This window comes from Lissotriton vulgaris, chromosome 7 (genome assembly GCF_964263255.1).
Source record: "Lissotriton vulgaris chromosome 7, aLisVul1.2, whole genome shotgun sequence".
NCBI classification, from domain to species: domain Eukaryota; kingdom Metazoa; phylum Chordata; class Amphibia; order Caudata; family Salamandridae; genus Lissotriton; species Lissotriton vulgaris.
Window position 1 is genome coordinate 159999266 of NC_141695.1, and position 19969 is coordinate 160019234.

Sequence of the window (19969 nt, forward strand, 5' to 3'; positions counted from 1 at the left end):
AGGATGGGCAAAAGCTCCTCTGGCGTATTTCGCTTTGCATCCAAGTTAGGTAGTCGCCGCATCCCGGACATGTTAAATATCTATAGGCATAGATGTGTATCCATTGCTTTATATGGATCGGGTATATGGGGCTACTGTAACCACAGGGATCTGCAAGTCACAGAGAATCAGTTACTCAAAAGACTCCTTTGTCTACCTTCCTCGGCATCCAATGAACTGAGCCATAGTGAGGTGGGCATGAATCATCTTACTGACCTAATGGGAATGAGACCTCTCATGGTTTGGAGGTCAATCTGGGTTAAGGATGAGACTGACTTTACCAGACAGATCATCTTAGATTGTCTTCGGTTGGACAACGTCCGCAAGATCCCCTGGTTAAATTACGTTTCATCTGCTTATAGTGAAATTTTTAATCTTGATATATTTGATGACCCCTATAGTGCTGTTACTGTACCAAAAAAGGAACTTAAAAATGTCTTTCTGGGGACCAAGTCTAACTTGCGCAGGGCCGAAGGTAGCCTCATGTCAACTCATGTATTTTATCATTCTAATGTGTTGGAAGACAGGGGCATGCCTATGTACCTAAAAGCTATCACCAAGCAATCCCACCAGTTTGTTCTCACTAGGCTGAGACTAGGTATTGTACATAATTTAGTGGCATTTCCGCAGATGAAAATGTATAGCCAATCCCCCTGCCCCTGTGATGGTCTTACCAAGCAAAGCACATTTCACTATATGCGTATCTGCCCTTTTTACTTGCACCTTCGTCGTTACTACCTCAGAGATGTTTTTAAGAAATATTCTGTGTATACTACTGCCCAAGCACTGAAACTGTTATTTGCACTAGATACTTTGGACATCTGTTTTTTTACCGCTACCTTCTTACTAAAAGCTGTTTCTCATAGGAAAAGCCTAGTGTTTTAACCCCGCTATTGATTGAGCTGTTTTATCTATTGAAATGTCTGTTGCCTGTCTAGTACCCTATTTTTGTATTTTTTACATTGTATGCTTTTGTGATTGTTTTTAATAATCGAATAAAGCTTTGAAATTGAATTGGGTGTACAAGGTACAGTTTCGGGGAAAGAACACAGGCCCCGGGAACCTGATTGGCAGGGACACTGGGCACATCAAGTCAAAGTGCATCAGTAGTATGGCAAAAAGTGGGGGGGTTACTGCAACAGAAACCCAGCTTCCTACACCAGGTAAATGATGGGAGGGAATACCGGGGCTCAGTGTAATTGCTATTTCATTTTACATGACGAGATACTTGAAGGCAATATCACATTTATATATATTTTGTAATATGGCGGACCCGCAAATGTGTCGTCAATGACTATTGTAGTGTCTCGGGCTGATAGGTGATGTATACCGGCCACTTTATTCTGCTTTGTGATTATAGTGGCTCGGGCTATAAATGTGATTTCTACGGCCTACTTTGTTCCCAGTTGTGATTGAGAGGGTATGATACGCACATGCATATTCATTGTAAATGATGTTGACTCAGGGAAATTTAAAAGTAGCAGCACCCCGCTTAGGAATGGCATGACGCATTGGAACTACTTCAATGACATTTGGGAGGAATGAGACAAAATATGGGATATGGAAATTGCATTAGGATAATTACTCAGAGGTTCACTGTATTATAATGTTTTGATATACAAGTGAATTTATTTATGATTGATGTTAGTGTGGGAGTTGTAGGCTGTACGTTTTGATTTAGGGATACTAAAGTCTGTCCCCAATATTTATTATGCACGTTTTAGGAACTCCTGTTTAATGAAATCTAAAAGCGACTGAGAATTGGTCCAGAACATTATACATGAAGGAAGGCTGTTGAGATTAGGTGAGTCCTGCTACTATCACACATAGGAGCTTGAATGTACAGTAATGTTATGATATGGTTAACACACACAGTTTTGGTCAAATTTAATGTAATTTGTTAAAGTCTGAAAAGATTATTGCTGTATCTATGGGGATGATCGAATATAATGATTTTGATTATAATAAGCCATTGATTATGAAATCATGGATATAGGACATAATCATACTACACTATTCATATTTTATATTAACGTACATTTATTGAATATTATGTACTGAACAAAATGAAAGAATAACTGTGTTGAAAAAGGTCCCTCCATCAATGTATATAGAACATATTACATTTTCTATTAATGGAAACAAGTCTGATATGGAGTGATATAATGAAATGACTGTTAAGATGATGCTGAGAGGAGGTGGGTAATAGAAATAGGGAGTTGTTTTGTAAAATGTGCTTTGTATGTCCTTTTACAGCCCTGATGAAGTCTCTTATGGGAACGAAACGTGTTGTCTGGGCTAACGTGGTTTACTTTTAAATAAGAAAAAATGAAGAATAAGGAGAATTATATATTTTTTGTAATTGATAAGATCTGAGTTTTAGTATTGAATGGCATAGGCTCAAATACAATGCCTCAGCATAATGGACTTCTGAATTGTTTGCTGTTTTGTTGATAAACAAATATTAATTGATATTGACTTATTGAATGTTTCCCAGTTGAGGGATTATTTAAAACCATTTCATTTTATTTACCACTGCTGCCAGAGCAGGTTCTGTTTCAGCTCCTTCTGCCTCAATTTTTGTTATTATCCAGATATATCCTTCACCAATGAGACTATGCAAATTATACTGACCAGACTACACAATTGCCTAGATGTGGGGTGGGGCGGGGGTGCTGATTTTCTACACATGCTGTGGAGCTGCACCTCTATGACACTCTATTGGAAACGCATTACCCAGCGTCTAAACGAGGTGACCAATATAAAAATAATAAACACTGTCAGGCACTGCCTAGTATACACCCTCCTCTGCCCTATTGAGGGCAAGATACACTATAGGTTATCGTTTCTGGGCCTAGTATTGGCAATGAGGCAGGTGGCCCTATGGTGGTTATCTCCCACAGTTCCCACCCATCTACAGTTGGCTAAAGATATGGTGGAATGGGCTCTTGCAGAAGAAAGATGAATGCTAGAGGTCAGACGGCTGAAGAGGATTTTTTTCGTATGAGCAAGTATGCTGCAGGAACTGCTTATGTAAGAAGATTTATATAGCGCTGGCTAGACCCGGAGGTATCAGAGCGCTTTACATACGGTAAGCATTTTTACATAGTTAAATCGGTTGCATTTTTACATCATTATGTCAGTAACAAGAACAAATCATGGCATGGAGAAAAGCCGAGCTACATTATTACTAGAGCCTTAAATATGATAGAAAACAAGTCCAATGGTGTTGTAGAGTGGCGATAGATGGGAGTTGGAATATAGACCAGAACTAGGCAAATGGCCATGGAGGATCGAACATCAGGGAAACACAACACAGTTAGGGTAAGCGAGTAGAAAACAAACTGGAAAGTGTCAAATAGAACAGCAACATCGAGAGCCGGACCGCTTGCTGGATCGGGTAGGGAGGGGGAGAAAGGGAGCATAATGGTGACCATACGAGTAAAGCGGGGTGCAGGAGTTCCAGCGTGGAGATCGATTGAGGCTATGGTCAGACTGGAACGCACAAGGTGCTGACCGGAGGAAGGAGTAAATTTGAGAAACGGAAGAGACCGCAAGATTGAGGATCCAGGAATTAAGCCAGTTACTTTTACGACAAAATGGCGGTAGAACAAAAATCTGGTTAACAAGTTCTTAAGGAAACGTACCCCTGGTGAAGGGCTGAAGGGGAAGGCAGTCACCAGATGTGGTGGGGGAAGGCTGTAGTTTGTCAATCGTTCTAAGGTCGTCGAAGTCAGGGGGAAATCAGCGTGGGTGACTAGGCAGTGGCCCCGGGAGAGGAAGGCACCTGCGGGTCAGGGGGGGCACGCTGACTCGGATGAAGAAGGGGAAAAAAGGCTCAGTGGTACTGGGCAGCAGCGGTTCCGCCATTCTCGTTGTTGCTGTGGGGAGGGGGAACTAGAAAATCCAGCCGCAGTCCCAGCGATGCAAAGCAGGACACCATGCAGCCCCCGTCTCAGGCTCGGGAGACAGGGGAACAGCCGGAGAGGAGTTCCCCGTGAAATCACCAGCAACCACAAGGGCAGCTCAACCGGGCGTCATCAGCAACGAAAGAGGAAGCCCCATCGTTATAACCGCGCTTGAAAATACGTGTGTGCGTAAAAGTGCTGCCCGCAAATAAAGCTAGAAACTGTTCATTTGTGATTTAAAGTAACAGTGTAAACCACAGTGAAAGCATTGCCAAAGTCAACAAGTCATTCGGGTGCCTGCTCAAACATTAAGCATGGCGTCCGTGTTGTTGGTAAATGTGTACCCAGGAGCAGGACGGCAATGAGGAGCACGTTGACCCGCCGACAAACAACCATGCCATTGTCCGGGCTATAAAAAAAACTAGGATAATTAATGCAATGAACTGCTTTCCAGCTAAATGTGTGAGAATAGCAATAATGACATGATTAAACAAGCAAAATGGAAAGCAGCACCACATCCGGGCCGGGGAGGAGACCTGGGAGGGCGAGGGCTGCCCTCGCATGCGCGGTACATGTAACTTTCGCGTGCCCTGCAGCTTGTGCCCAGTGGCGGCGCGTGCGGCCGGTGTAGGCAGCACCTGTCCCTTTCCGGGGCTCCTGTGGTGAAGAACGAGCCCCGGCGCCAGAGAGTAAGTGCGGGAGCTGAAGTCCCGGGAGAGCGGCAGATAGTGCGGGGCTCCCAGGCCTAAGGAGAGAGCCCCGCATTGAGCTGGCAGAAGTATAGAGGAGCTGGAGTGCTCCAGTACCGTGCCACAGCCAGACGCCACACCGGGTGAGTGGGGGATTCTTCATATGTGCCGATACAAGCACAGTGTCAATGTTTATTTCTTGAGCGGGGCCGCTCCAACGATGGGGCAAGTTTAAAAAAAAGAAAAAAGTGAAAGTAAAACTGCATGCTGGCTTGCGAGGATGGAAGTGGGATAGGAAATGTGCACACAGCGTGGCTGTACGTGCGCGTACACCTGCTAAAATCGCCAAAAGCTCTGCGCATGCCCATCTCCTGTCCCACTTCCAAGGCGAGTCCACAACAATAGATCTCGCTGGCGACAGTGCTTCACGCTGCGTTCGCCAGGCGAGACCTAAAAAATGCTCCATTAGGAGCTGGAGGGTAAGGTCAGCAAATTAGTTAAGACTAAATTCTAAAATGCTTTTTTGGAGGAGGGCGGTTCTCACCATCAACCTATCATTTTTCAGCAAGTAGGTAAATAAAAAAACAGGAGAATCGAAAAAAGTGCCAGTAACACTATCTTTTTAGACATAACCTCCATCAAGGTTGTCTACATCGTGAACCAACAGATTACAAGAATTGAGTGGATCAATGGTTGACCTGATCAGAAAGGTGAGCTTTAAAATGAGATCCCAGAAAACATGCATATGTGCACCGTGCTTAAACAAATGAGGCTTCTAGAACGAAATGCAAAGAGATGTCATTTGATGCATTAGAAGGCCCGAAGAGGGGCGTGGCTTAGCAGCGGATGAGGGAAGCAGTGTGAGCGTAGAGCTCCGCTAGAAACCCCTCCATTATCCTGTAAATCAGACGCTTCCACCCACCTAACGGCGCCAAAGGACCGGAGAACTGGGGGGGACACCACAGGAGCAGCGCCGAACCTGCAGGGAGCGGGAACCGAGAGTCTCTGGGGGTTCCCTGACTAGCGCCGGTCGCCGGAGAGAAAGCTAACATGGCGGCGACACTTCGGGACATATACCGGACCTGAGCCGGGAGGTGCTACGGACCAGCCGGAGGAGAGGTCGCAAAAATATCAGACTGACGACCGGAGCGGTGAGGTGACCCCGATGTGTTGTAAGGGGGCTGATTTTTTTAAAATAGAAAATCACTTTTTTTCATTTTAAGAGTTCATTTTTTACACAACACATTATATCATTGGTACATTTCTTTTATAACCATGATAATTGTGGAACAAGATCCTAAAAATAAGTACATATACAATGATGTTACTCAATGTCCTCCTGATTACATACCAACACAGTCACTCCAATCATACAAAAACATTCACTCCCATACAACTACCAACATATAATATCTGAAAATGTTATAAAATAAATGTACCAATGATATAATGTGTTGTGTAAAAAATGAACTCTTAAATGAAAAAAAAGTGATTTTCTATTTAAAAAAATGGATGTTATAAAACAAAAAAATATAAAAACTTTGATATAGCAATCTTGTGTCACTAGTATATCTAAAAAATTGTTGGTCAATGAGGGAAATTTTATGATATTTATGTGTCTGGTTTTCCTCTCTTTTCCCTGACCGTAAAATATTATAGAGGGGGTCCCGTTATTTTTGCTGTTGTAAGGGGGCTGAGCCCTAGAGGAATGCGGAGGGCTTTGATGGACACCTGAGTGCTGGGTGAGAACTACTCGGCGGCGAGGAGGTGGGGCCGATGCGGCTACGAGGGCAGGGAGCTTTGGCCCCCGTAAAACTAGCCTCGGAGAAGGACTGACGATTGAGAGTGGACCCCGGCCGGGAGGCGCCTAAAAGACCGAGAGTTGAGTTTAGCCCTTTACTGGCGAGTGGAGAGCAGCAGAGCCTGGAACTGCGGACGGCGGAGGCGGGTACGTGGCTTTAGGGCTGCTTCGACATGCGAGCTGGGGCTTGGCGGAGGGGATCACCAAAAGACACTAGCTGATGTCTGGCACGATCCTGGATGCAAGGATACCTGAACTTGGGTAAAGAGGAGCCTGGGGGGTGAACCTGGGGCCCTAAAACGCCTGTGGGACAACCATGAAGGAGCGAAGAGATGTCGCAGGCACTTGACCTGTAGGAGGACGAGCGGATTGCCCCCCGGAAGGGAGGACGGGCCTATAGTGCACATCTAGACCATCCAGAACGTAGATGTGGGCTGGGGTGCCGGCAAGAAAAGGAGCAGCCAGACCCTGGGATTGAGATCATAGAGGCGGTGGCTGGCGGGCCCTGCCTGGGGCTTGGACCGACCCAAGAACCAGGGCACATGTGCGGAAGGACATAGAGGGGCACTGGTAAATATCTGCAAGGGAAGCTGGCAGCCGGAGAAGGGGTTCCTAGGGCTATGAAAATGAAGCACTGAGACGTTGTTACTGGATCCCTGGAGGAGCGGTGAGTCGCTGCGGGTTCTGGTCAGGGAACGGAGAGAGAGGATTATGGACCGGGCAGAGGGGGGTCACCAGACATGAAGGAGAGCGGGACCATAACGCACCGCTGGAATAATTAGGACATCATTGAGGACTGAGCTGCTGATACCCCGGGGGATAGCCAGTCACTGGACCAAGATCGCCGCAGTGGTGGGGACGGACCCTGATCGTGACAGGGACTGGTAGTGCTTTCTCCATTGGCCTCCAGCGACGTAGTATGGATAAGGACTGCTGAAACAGGCAAGAGGAGCAGCGGTGAGCAAGGGCAAGTGTGTGCTAGACCGTACAGAGGTGGTTGAATACCCCTGCTCGGAGCCCCAACATTGGCCCAATCGCTAAGCAACGGTGCGCTGGGAATTTGAGCTGGGTCGCAGTGGCAAAGTGGCGAGAGATTAATTAGTAGATCCTGCCTAAGGTCTTACATTTAAGAACTGTGAAACCTAGAAATATTTAGGAGAATACAGTGTGTCCGAGCACCAGGTAACGCCAAGACAAGAATTGTGGGGTCTAGCCATGGGGAAACCGAGAGGAAAGAAGGATGGAGCACAGCAGCTATCGGACACTGAGACTCCCAGTCAAGGGGAGCTGGAGACACAGGGGCCACCCCAGGATCCTGGTATGCAACAACAATTCGACAAAATCCTAGCAGCCATTGCAGACTCTTGCATGGCCCTACAACAGGACATTGCACAGGTGGCAACTGGCCTTGGCCTCCTGCGGGCAGACCACTCCAAGTTAGCGGATAGGGTGAAACAGGTAGAGGGTATTATACAAGATGTGGTCCCAGCACAAACTACACTGAACGCAACAGTAACAAATGCCTTAGATCGGATTCTGGCCCTGGGGAAACTCACCGAGGATGCTGAAAGTAGAAATTGATGCAATAACATTCGAGTAGTGACTCTGCCCGAAAAAGCAGAAGGTTCAGACATGGTGGGCTACTTAGAGAACTGGCTGAAATAAGTGGTGGCTCCGGAGGGTTTATCGTCCTTTTATACTTTAGAGCGAGCTCATAGAGTGCCAACGAGTTAACCACTGCAGGGGCGCCCTACCAGACAGGTGGTGGCGCGCCTGTTACATTTTAGAGACCGGGACTTATTGCTCCAAAAGGCACGAACTGATGGACCATTCCATGTAGGTAATAGTAAGGTTACACTGTTTCCGGATTACACCTTCGAGATACAACGGCGCAGCGCGTCCTTCCAGTCAGTCAAAAAGGAATTAAGAGCGGAAGGGCTCCAGTATTCCCTGTTGTTTCCGGCCAAACTAAGAATAATCTTGGACGGTAAAACTTGCTTCCACGAAACCCCGGAGGAAGCATGGACCCCGTAGGAAGCATGGACTTGGCTGGAATCCTACAGAGCTGGCAAGGATGGTCCGGAAAGTCGCACCCAGGAACCTGCGGATGAGCTACAGATCCGTAAATCCCAGCGGATTAGGCACCGGAGGCGGGGCCTGAGGAGGCCGTCGACATCACTGACTGAAACAGAGCGGAAGGGAGCACTAGCGTCAGTGTCGGCCCTGGCCGGGGCACAGAAGGCGCAGACACCGGAGGATACAGAGTCCGAAAGGGACAAGGAACACTCAGAAGCTGAATCATTAGAGACCGATAGTATACGCTTACCACTGGTTACACCAGCAACGGCAGATTGAATATTGGATGAATGAAGGTTTGCGGTATGGAGGGGAGATGTACACTTAGTGGGGCCTGGGTGAGGATTAGTGAATATTGTAGCGGAGATAGCGGGTTGACACCTGGGGTGATAGGAGGGGGACCTCCAGGAGCTGTTCTGCAATGGTGGGCCCAAAGGGTGGTTGAGTAACCTTGACTGTAAGTGACTGTGAACTTGGGGATACGTGGAAGCTATATCCATCTGGGGTTTCAAAGCGGCAACGGACCTGGAGTATACGAAGCCACCTATTGGCGCTGGGCACCCCCCTATTGCACATAAGACTTGCCTTCAGTGACTGCTGGAGGGCTTAGACTAATGTTGGTGGTTGATATGGTTTGGATGGGGACTAGCAATGTTGTTCTAGGGGGGAAAGGGGGACAAGGGAGTAGGGGGAACGGATGGGGAAAGGGGGTAACCGGTGTGTATACAAACGTACAAAGGGGAAGGTGGCTACTACTGTCTTGTGATGGGAGGGATATCTGATTTGCGCTGTATTACCTGGAATGTAAGGGGACTGCATACAATGACGAGGCGGCATAAGATTCACGCGTATTTGATCAGGAGAGGTATACACATAGCACTGCTCCAAGAAACTCATCTTACTAAGGCAGAGGGTTTAGCGCTGCAGCGACGATGGAGGGTATTCAGCACCACATATTCGGCATTTGCACGGGGAGCATTAATATGGATAAGGGAGGGAGTGCCTTTCCAGGTGACAAGACAGACTATTGATCCAGAGGGAAGATTCGTAGCAGTGGAGGGGAAGCTGAGGGGAGGGACATAGCACTCTGTAGTGTATATGCACCAAACATTGACCAGGCACGATTTTTAGAACGCTTTACAGGCACATTGGCACATTACTTTACAGGCCAGGTAGTAGTGGGAGGTGACTTCAATTCCATAGCGGATGTTGTACAGGACAGATCGCACCCACCCTGTACGGATTCACCCACCCACAGATTGGCTAAGTGTAGGCGAGACTGGCAGTCTCAGTGGGGCTTGGTGGATATATAGAGAACACAGCACCCGGTAGAACAAGATTACTCTTATTTCTCAGCATTGCACGATTTACATGTCCGATTGGATGTAGTTCTGTGTTCCACGCAGATGGTACCCTCCATAGAGCACACTGAATATCTTACAAGGACACTATCTGATCATAACCCGTTGCTGTTTAATGTGCGCTGGATGACGAACAAGGCTGATGTACCCACCTGGAGGCTCCGGCCTGAAATGCTAGAAGATCAGGCTTTCCAGAAGGAGGTTCCTAAGATACTATGAGGCACTATATGGCAGCTCGCTGGTGGCCGGGGAAATGAACATTGACGCCTTTCTAGGTGAAGTGCTGCTTCCACAGTTGGATGAAGAACAGGCGACATGATTGAGTCAAGATATAACGCTGGAGGAAATTAGATGCTCTATTAAGCACATGGCCCGCAATAAGACACCGGGCCTGGATGGATTGCCCGTAGAATTCTATCACCAATATGTGGACTTACTGGCCCCGTGCTTATTGGAAGTCTATAAAGAAGGGAAGGAGTTGGGTCTCCTCACCAGATCAATGAGGGAGGTGCTTGTTATTCCATTATTAAAGCCGGGGCGGGAGGGCACAGATACATCTGCGTACAGGCCGCTGTCAATGTTGACCACCGACTACAAGATCTTGAGTAGGATTTTAGCGACTCGCCTTCAGCAGCACATGACTGCGCTGATTCATGAAGATCAGGCTGGATTTATCCCCACTACGAACACAGCTACTAATGTGAGGAGATTAGTGAGAATTATGGGCGAGATCCAGACAGGGGAACCGGAGACAACGGTGCTGTCAGTGGATATTGAGAAAGCCTTTGACAGCTTGGAATGGCTGTTCTTATATAAGACGCTAGGAAGTTTTGGCTTGGGGGATGACTTTGTCAACTGGACTAATGTTCTATATAACTCCACGCTGGCCAGGGTGAAAGTGGGAGGGCTGATATCGCCCCAATATCGAGTGGCCCGAGGTACGAGACCGGGCTGTTCACTTTCTCCGTTTTTATTTGCTCTGGCAATAGAGCCCTTGGCAGCACAAGCCAGATTAGGACAGAGTTTTGAAGGCATGGAACCAGGAGGGAACCAGCAGTATATTTCGCTGTATGCAGACGATTTATTGATGTTTTTTAAGGACGCAGGAGAGGCGCTAGAGGGAGCGGCGGGCTTACTATCAGAGTTCGGCGATGTCTCAGGACTACGAGTGAATTGGGCTAAGTCGTGCTTGTTCCCGGTGAAGCCCAGGGGGATTCCCTCTCTTGGGCCCAGAGAAGTGCGCTGGGAACCAACGTGCTTAGTATATTTAGGAGTACGTATATATCATGACGCCAAGGACATTCTAGAAGGGAATATAGGAAGATGCATGAGGGCCCTAAAGAGTAGCATGGCTCTTTGGTCTACACTTCCACTGTCGGTGATGGGGCGGATAGCTTTATTGAAAATGGTAGCACTGCCTAGACTATTATATTTCTTTAGAACATTACCGGTTTGGATACTGAACTCTGTGTGTTTAAATCCCTGAAATCGATGATTGTTGGATTCTTATGGGGATCGGGTAGACGGAGAGTGGGCCAAGCAACCCTGGTGTGACCTAAAGCAGAAGGCTGATTGGCAGTCCCCGACTTTGAGCTGTACTATTTTGCGGCTCCACTTCAGGTGTTGACACAAGCGGTAGCAATGGAATTAAGAGGCCCTGAAGCCTTGAGAGGCAGAGGGATTCCAAGACTCATCCTATCCTTCATAATTCTGCAACAAAAGCTAGATCTTACTGGTCTCACTCTAGAGGAGATGACGCTGCGGTTGTGCTGGAATCTCAGTCAACCCAGGGCTGGAATATTACACCCATATGCTCCCGAAATTCCATTGGGGATGATCACAGCATTACCTCATGGGGGCGACTGGACATCCTTGATGGACTGGGAGCAAGCTGGGATTCAGGTGTTTGGAGACTTATATGAGGACGGGATATTGCTGTCCTACCAGGTTCTGCAAGAGAGGTATGATCTCCCTAGAGGAGGATTTTGGATACATGCTGCACTGGTTCATGCGCTACGAGCTCACTGGAGGGAAGGACTCGTGGAACCCAAGACGACAATGGCATGCCAGTACGTAGTAATGGCGGCGGGGACTTTCAAGGCGGCCACATGTCTGTACTCCAGGATGCTGAATGAGGGGCTGGCACCACTGGAGACCCTGAAGATAAAATGGGAAACAGGCATTGGGAAGCCTATACCAGGAACCACATGGGAACAGATAATACATAGAGCTTGGAAAAGCACGAGGAATGCACAATTCCAATTGGTGCATTTCTTTATGTTGCACAGAGCGTATTTAACGCTGGGAAAGAATAAGAAATACTTTAAGGTGGAAGATGCAGCATGCCCTAGGTGTAAAAGTGAAGTGGCGGAACTAGAACACATGTTATGGGAGTGTCCCAAACTGGGAGGCTACTCGGATGGAGTTGGGGACGTGTTAAACAGGGTCACAGAGAGGAGTTTAACGTTTGACATGGCAGCGTGTATACTGCACTGGTTCCCACACACTGCCAGGACAAAGGTGACAAGCAAGTTTGTGGACATGGGATTAGTGCTAGCCAAAAAAGAGATCACAAGACATTGGAAATAGGCAGAGGGCTCTACTATCAAGAGTTGGAAGGCTGAGATGCAAATATGGGCCAGTAGTGAGAGCACACTCAGATTCCAACAGGCGAGACGTCTGAATAATGAAAAGGCACTGGTATCTGCAAATGCATGGGAAATACTAGTACAAGAGCTGAATGATTGTCACTCTGATGTGGAGTAAGGGAAGATTATCATACATGCGAAAGTCCCCTGTAAAAAAAAAATAATAATTAGAAGGCCAGAAGATAAAGTATTAGGAGGTTAGGCCCTTTCTGATGGAGAAAACTCAGAAAATAGTACAGACACACCCATAATTTGACATAGGAGCCCACAGTGTGCCTAAACGGTGTCCCTGAGAGTATGAACTGGGAGGCCCACTGCAGGACGGCGGTTCCCTGTCGATCAAATGCTGACCCATGGCCTAAATTGAGGGGGAGGGGTGGAGTGTGGAAGGGAGAGGGGGGATGTGAAATTACATACTCCATCAGGTACCGAAGGCGGCGCTAATGGCACACTTCAAACACCTCGCCAATACAGATTACAAAAGATTCTTCCTACGACAGGCCCAACAAGGTCCAGTGGGGTGTGTGGACGTGTTCTATGTATCACTTCAAGAACCAGCGAGTACATGCACCCTCCCTGCAGAGTAAGATGAAATAAGGGTGCAGTTTATCCAAGGTCGTGCTTCAGCCAAGCTCCGGGAAGAAATCCTGCAAGCTCCTGGAAAGTCCATGAAAGACATTCTCACATTGGCTTGCTCCAAAGAGCTGTCTAAGGCACTTGCATTCCACATGGAAGCAGCGCTACAATGACCTGTCTAGCATCCTGAGGGGCCCGACGAGGAAGGAGGACAGGATAAAGCTCAAAGCTTTTAGCAAGATCTATCGCTGGTGTAGTGGACCCTTTCAGCCCACTGGAGAATGCCTTGCATTGGGAAAGAAGAGCTCATCTTGCGGAAAGCTAAACCATTTCTCTAAAGTGTCAGTCTGCTACAGTACAGCGGACCAGACAAAAGAAAGCCACAAACGCTCTTGAGCATCGAGCAGAAACACTAGAGGGCAGCAACATGGACTCAATGACCAAGTAGGCACCATCCATGTTGTCCAAGCAGTTGAGCTAGTTTGTAGCAAAGCTAGAACGACCCTTAAGTGCTGCATACAACTGGAAGGACAGTTGATGACAGCCCTCATCGAGAGAGGGGCATTGATCAATAATATGGTGCAGGAACTGTACAATACTTTGACAGAGAAACCCAAACTCTGACGCACCAGAATCAGAGTATATGCATTTAGAAACAATACACACCTTCCCCTAGCTGGGATGTTAACAGTTACATCAGACACCAAGAGCACTCAATGCATGGCAAAGTGCATGTCACCAGAGATGGGGCAGGCATGTTACTGAGCTGCCATATGGCAGAGAATCTTGAACTGGTACAGTTCGCTCTTAGCATAAATATGACTGCTATTGAGACTCTACTTGAGGACTACTCACTCCTGTTCCAAGGCATTGGATGTCTAAAACGGATAAAGGTGCACCTCTAAATCGACCAATCAAGCCAGCCAGTCACTCTGTGCCACTGGAAACAGGCTTCCATCTTCAACTGAAAGTGGAAAACAAACTCTTGTAACTGAAAGAGGCGGATATAATTGACAATGTTGGAGGAGTCACACTGTAGGTATCTCTGACCATGGTGGCCCGGAAGCCAAAACGACTGGGTGAAGTATGGAAATGCACATTCCAAATGTATCCATAAAGTGAGAAAGATTCCTGACCCTGACAGTTGACAACATTGTATTGGTTCTCGAAGATGGACCTGAGGTCAGGGTACCATCAAATACAATTGGCGTCTGAATCACAACATGTCACCACTTTCTCGACCCACAACGGACTAATGCGATACAAACGCCGTAGTTTCAGCATCTCGAGCGCCCCTGAGGTGTTCCCAAATATGATGAATGGGGCTGGCCTTCCAGGGATACTAAACATCAGCGACGATATCCTGGTACGTTTTCCTGACCATGGGTAACCATCTCACTCAAAAGCAACCTGTATTCATCAGACACCTAGGCAGAGAACTGATGCTCCAACAAGAGAAATGTGAATTCCTCAAACAAAACATCTTTTTTTGGGTACAAGTTCCTGGCTGCAGGAGTAGCACCTGACTCGGCCAAAGTCTGCAACATTTAGTCTGCAGTAGCTCCCACCTCAGTGACTGGTGTTCAGAGTTTCCTAGGCATGTTTACGTACTGTGAACATTTCACTCAAAATCTAACCACCTTGACAGCACCTCTACATGAGCTCCCTAAAACCTCCACACTGCGGGTATGGGTTCCAAAACAAGAACAAGTCATTCAAGACACCAAACAAACGCTATCCGAGGACACAACATGGGCCTACTTTGATTGAGTTGTCAGTGGATACCAGCATCCATAGGACTGATGGGTGTAGTTTGTCTCAAAAAGAAGAATGTAGTGAGTGGGGCCAGTGGCATGTTATGTTATCCTCCCTTTATAGCATGCACGGCTACTCGGAAGTGTCCCGACGCGGTAGCCACATGGTGGAGGCGAAGACGGACAGATCCGACTGGGGGATTACTTAAATAACAAAGTTTTCAAGTGTTTCTGAACAGCCTGAGGTCGCCGTTCTTCCGCAGCTCAAGGGCAGGGCATACCTACCTGGGCCAAACTTTTGGAAAATGTGTTCATCTTCAACTGACTAAACATGTTGATCACTTTGACCTTCTTAACAAACATCAATCAGGCATCAGAGAAGGTCATAGCAATGAATCAGCCATGATACACATTATCGATGATGCGCTACAAATCCTGGATCAGAATGGAGCTTGTCTACTCATCCTGCTAGACCTATCCTCAGCCTTTGACACGGTTAAACATGAGAATCTGATTGATCTTTTAAAACCGAAAATGCGGCTATCCGGATCAGTGCTAAATTGGTTCACCTCCTTCCTCCATAACCGAACGCAAAAGTACAAGGTCAACAACACTCTGTCCAATCCCATACCAGTCACATTGGGGGTCCCACAAGGCTCCTCACTATCTCAGACACTGTTTAACCTAGTCCTGGAACCTCTCACCGAACTGCTACATGCGTCTAACGTACAATATCATATGAACGCTGACGACACACAACTCTATCTCAAGATTCAATCCCTGGAAGACATCAAAGTGCTCAATAGAACGCTCAGGAACACACAGGCTTGGTTGGCAGAAAATCACCTCAAATTGAACGCTCAAAAAAACAAATTCCTTCTCATAGCTCCCCCTTCCAATGTCCCCATTATGCAAGACTTGATCAAACCTATTACCGCATTCAACGTTCAACCTAACATTGTAGACTCTGCTAAATCCTTAGGAATATCTCTTGACAGCAACCTCACTATGCAGAAACACATTAGCAATGCAACAAAGGAGCAAACTTCCAGATTAACACACTGAGGAAGCTGAAACCATTCTTGCCAGCTAATGATTTCAAGCTGGCAGTACAAGCACTAGTTTATCCCTCGGGTGGAGTATGGAATTGTTTCTTTGTGTGGCCTACCCAAGGCTACAACAGCACCCCTTAGAGCCTCATTAAATGCAGCGGCGAGACTTATCACTGGCTCGAAAAGAAGCTCGCATATCTCCCCAGATTTAAAAGCCTTGAATTGGCTCCCGCTTGAAGCCAGAATTCACCTAAAAATAGCATGCATGACGCATAGGGCCTTTCACCACAAAGCACCTAGCTACCTCACACAGAAGTTGACGATCTTGGGTGGGACAAGAGCCTCAAGAAATGCTGAAAATCTGCTACTGAAACCTCAAAGATTCAACAGGAAGAAAACATATAAACGTTCCTTCTCTGGGATGGCGCCCAGGATATGGAACTCACTTTCCCCAGAAACCAGACTTAACGCCTCTGCTGTTTCATTCAAAAAGGAAGTGAAAGTGCTCCTCATGGTGAAACTCACCTACTCACAGACTTTGGAATCTCGGAGAACAATCATCCCCTTACCATTAACACCATTGGTGCGGTGCAGATTTACCCTGAGCGCTGACCATCATAGATTACCATTGTTCATGACGAGCTCAGCTCGTCATGAGTGTACGAGAGGTGTACCTCATGACGAGCTGAGCTCGTCATGAGCATCGAAGGGGTTAACCCTCTCCTCCACAAGGGGCCACTAGACTGGATAGGCAAGCTCTCTGACAGCGACCTAACTCAACGGTTATATGTTGTCCTTGTAACCTATTGCTTCACTTGGATCCATTTGCTATGTATACTTGATGTGCCTGCATTTATAAGTTTGTATATCCAGACTGACTTTATGTAAAGCGCTCTGATATCCGCAAGGATCTTGTTCGCGCTATATAAGATCTTCAAAATAAATAAATAAATATAATTCCAAGCCATGGCTGCTCTATCAGAGAGGGAGCTGCCTCCCATTCTAGCCAGGGGATACCTGGGAACAAGAGTGAGGCATTGACCAGTAGAACATAGCTGTCCGGGCGGCACATAAAACGAGAACGGACTTCTGAGATACTGAGGCCCAGACTTGTACAGCGCACCATGGACAAGCGTAAGAGCTTTGAACAGAATGGGTTGGTCAACCGAACGCCAGTGCAGATCCCATAGAAGCTGCTTTGCCCTGGACCTTCCTGGAATACCCAATAAGGCTCTGGCTGTTGCGTTCTGGAAAATCTGCAGCTTTTGTAACTGATATGCCGGAAGACCGATGTACAAGTCATTGGCGTAGTCCAAGCGCGAAATGATGAGGGCACTGGTCACCATTTCTTTGGCCACTTTAGGTAAAAGTGACAGAAACTTCTTAAGTCGTTTCAATGTGCCAAAGCACATACCGGCCAGCCTGTTGCATAATTCTCAATTCCTCAATGAACCATACCCCCACATTTTTTGCCGGGCTCCCCGTCGATTTAGGCATGGGATGAGGCCACAGGCCAGATATCTGTTCTGAAATGTGGGGGGAAGGATCCGTAAAGGAGCACCGCTGATTTTTCTTCATTATATTTTATTTGGGCCTGAGCTAGCCATTTAAACACTTAAGCCAGACAGTTTTTTGTAATAGCCGGGGAGGAATCCATTCTCTTCCACGTGAAGAGGAGCTGGGTATCATCCGCATCGGCTTTGGTTTTACCACCCGGCTCCTTTGCAAAGTAAATAAGGGGCGTCATATAAACATTGAACAAAAGAGGGCTCAATGTTGAGCCCTGGGGAGCCCCTGTCGTCCGGCTTCGCGGGGGTGCTTCGAAGGACGGCAGCCAAACTTGCTGCGTTCTGAGATGTAATCCACTCCCACGCCTGGCCAGAGATGCCGATGTGGAACAACTGAGCCAAAAAGTTGGCGGTGTGGCACGGTGTGGAATGCGGCAGAGAGGTCAAGTAGCACATTAGCCGCTCTGCCGCCAGCATCCAAGCACTCCCTAATGGCCTCCAACACCGCCACTAGGGCCGTCTCAGTACTATGAGAGACCTTAAAACCTGACTGGGCGGGGTGAAGACCGCCCAAATTCTCCACAAACTCAGAAAGCTGTTTGTGCGCTGCCTTCTCACACACCTTAGCCACCGCCGGAAGGAGTGAAATTGGACAGTAGCTAGCTGGGGTAGCGGGGTTGAGTGAGGGCTTTTTCAACCGAGGGAGAAGTTTTGCCTGTTTCCACTCAGGTGGAACAGTGGCATCCATGAGGGGCAGATTAACAATTTCATTAACTTCGGGGAGAGGCTGATTTTAGCGACTGCAGTATCGCCAGAGTATCTGACAGCGGAATGGGGGTGAGCACCATAAGGCAGGTGCGGACTAGATCAGGGTCAACGGCAATCTGAAGCGAATAAATCGCCTGCTGTTGGATGACAGTCCTGAAACTATCCTGTATAGCTTGTATTTTATCAATGGAAAAACCCCGAAAGCTGCTCGCACCAGTCATTCGAACCAGGCGAGGCCATCTGTTCTGGATTCAGGAAGCTTTGTACAATTGCAAAGATTTCCTTCGAATTGTTTTTTGATTGAGCGAAACTCTCTGCAAAGAAGTGGCCTTTGGCCAACTTGACCTTGGAATAATAATTGTGCTCGGCTCTCCTGAGTGCAATTTTAGCAAGCGGACAGTAGGCCAATCTCCAGCAACGTTCTAATTTTTTACAGGATTTTTTTAGGTCTTTTAGATCCTTAGAGAACCAAGGTTGGGACGGGGATTGTCTTGCTCTTTTGAGAACCAGGGGTGTGGAAAAATGCTCCACTGCACAAAAACGGTGATGGATCAAGCCCTGATCTTTGGACTGGGTAGGAGTGTTCTGCTTAATTCAGATACTCTGTCCATCACCACCCCCTTTTCTGAATCGTTTTGTCCACCATAAGCGTGGAAGGGTATACTCAGATGTGAGTCCCTTGCTCACTGCACCATCAGGATTCAAGCAAGCCGGGCCGAAGACGGCTGAAATGCCAGAAACCGGTCCCCGGAAGCTTGTTTCCTTCCCAGTATAAGAATTGGCTTGGTAGTTTGGTCTGCCCTGTTCCCATGATGCACTGGGCCAGGGACAGACTAATTTGCATGTAGCCAGGTTCTGAGCTGGGATGGTGCAGTGAGCTAAAAAACGGTGATGGATCAAGCCCTGATCTTTGGACTGGGTAGGAGTGTTCTGCTTAATTCAGATACTCTGTCCATCACCGCCCCCTTTTCTGAATCCACTGCACTAGCCAGCCAGTTATTGAATCCCCCAAGTGCCTCCGACAAACCTACTAAAATACTAGGGCGGGTATCAGCTAAGACTCTACCAGATGAACATAATTCGATGCGAGGAGGTGGTCTCGCCACCAAAGTTTTTATTGAAGAATAAGATGGCTTAATGGTCCTGGAGAATAGAATTAGAAAATGATCTTACCAGGAAATAGGGTGAGGATCCTGTATAACTAACGGAAAGTTGGAACAAACCCCATCAATGGTATGACCGCTACTATGAGAAGGGGAATTAATCCATTGAGTCAGCTGAGCAAGATCCATGGACTCATTAAAAGCACGTGTCTCAGAGGCCTCTCTACAATCAAAGTGAATATTACAATCACTGAGTAAAAGATAATTAGAGAAGTGCAAAGCTCTGGGCACAATGACTTCATCCAAAGCTTTTAAAAAGGCATTCGGTGGCCCGAGGGGACGATATACAAGCGTGGCTCCCCGTAGAAAGTGAGGAGAGCTAGTTAGGGAGAAATCAAGCGCTTTCCCCCTCAGTAATGTCCTGTGATTGTCCCAAAGTGAGAGTCCAGTTCTCCCTGAAAACTACCGCCACCCCACCTCCTTTGCCTGATTTGCAGTCAACCATAGTAATTTTATACCCTGCCGGGATAGCCAAGGCAATGACCGGGGCTGAGCACTCATTAAGCCAGGTCTCAGATATAAACAGCAGGTCTAGCTCAAAAATGTCGAAGGTGTGTTTAGCCATGGACCGCGCGTTAATAGGAGCAGCTTGAATAGGTTGCGCAGGCAGAGGGGCAGAAGGAGTA

General features: G+C 47.3%; 1 protein-coding gene across 2 annotated transcripts in view; it reads left to right on the forward strand.

Annotated features, from left to right (window-relative positions):
• Nucleotides 1-19969, forward strand: part of LOC147701061 (uncharacterized) — an 84662-nt gene that overhangs the window by 23878 nt on the left and 40815 nt on the right. Inside the window, exon 2 of one of the 2 annotated variants that reach the window (XM_086929857.1) lies at nucleotides 1764-1843. The gene's annotated coding sequence lies outside the window, so the exon portion shown is untranslated. Of the gene's footprint in view, nucleotides 1-1721; nucleotides 1844-19969 lie in introns of those variants that run through there. The other variant, XM_086929856.1, reaches the window with a different exon arrangement.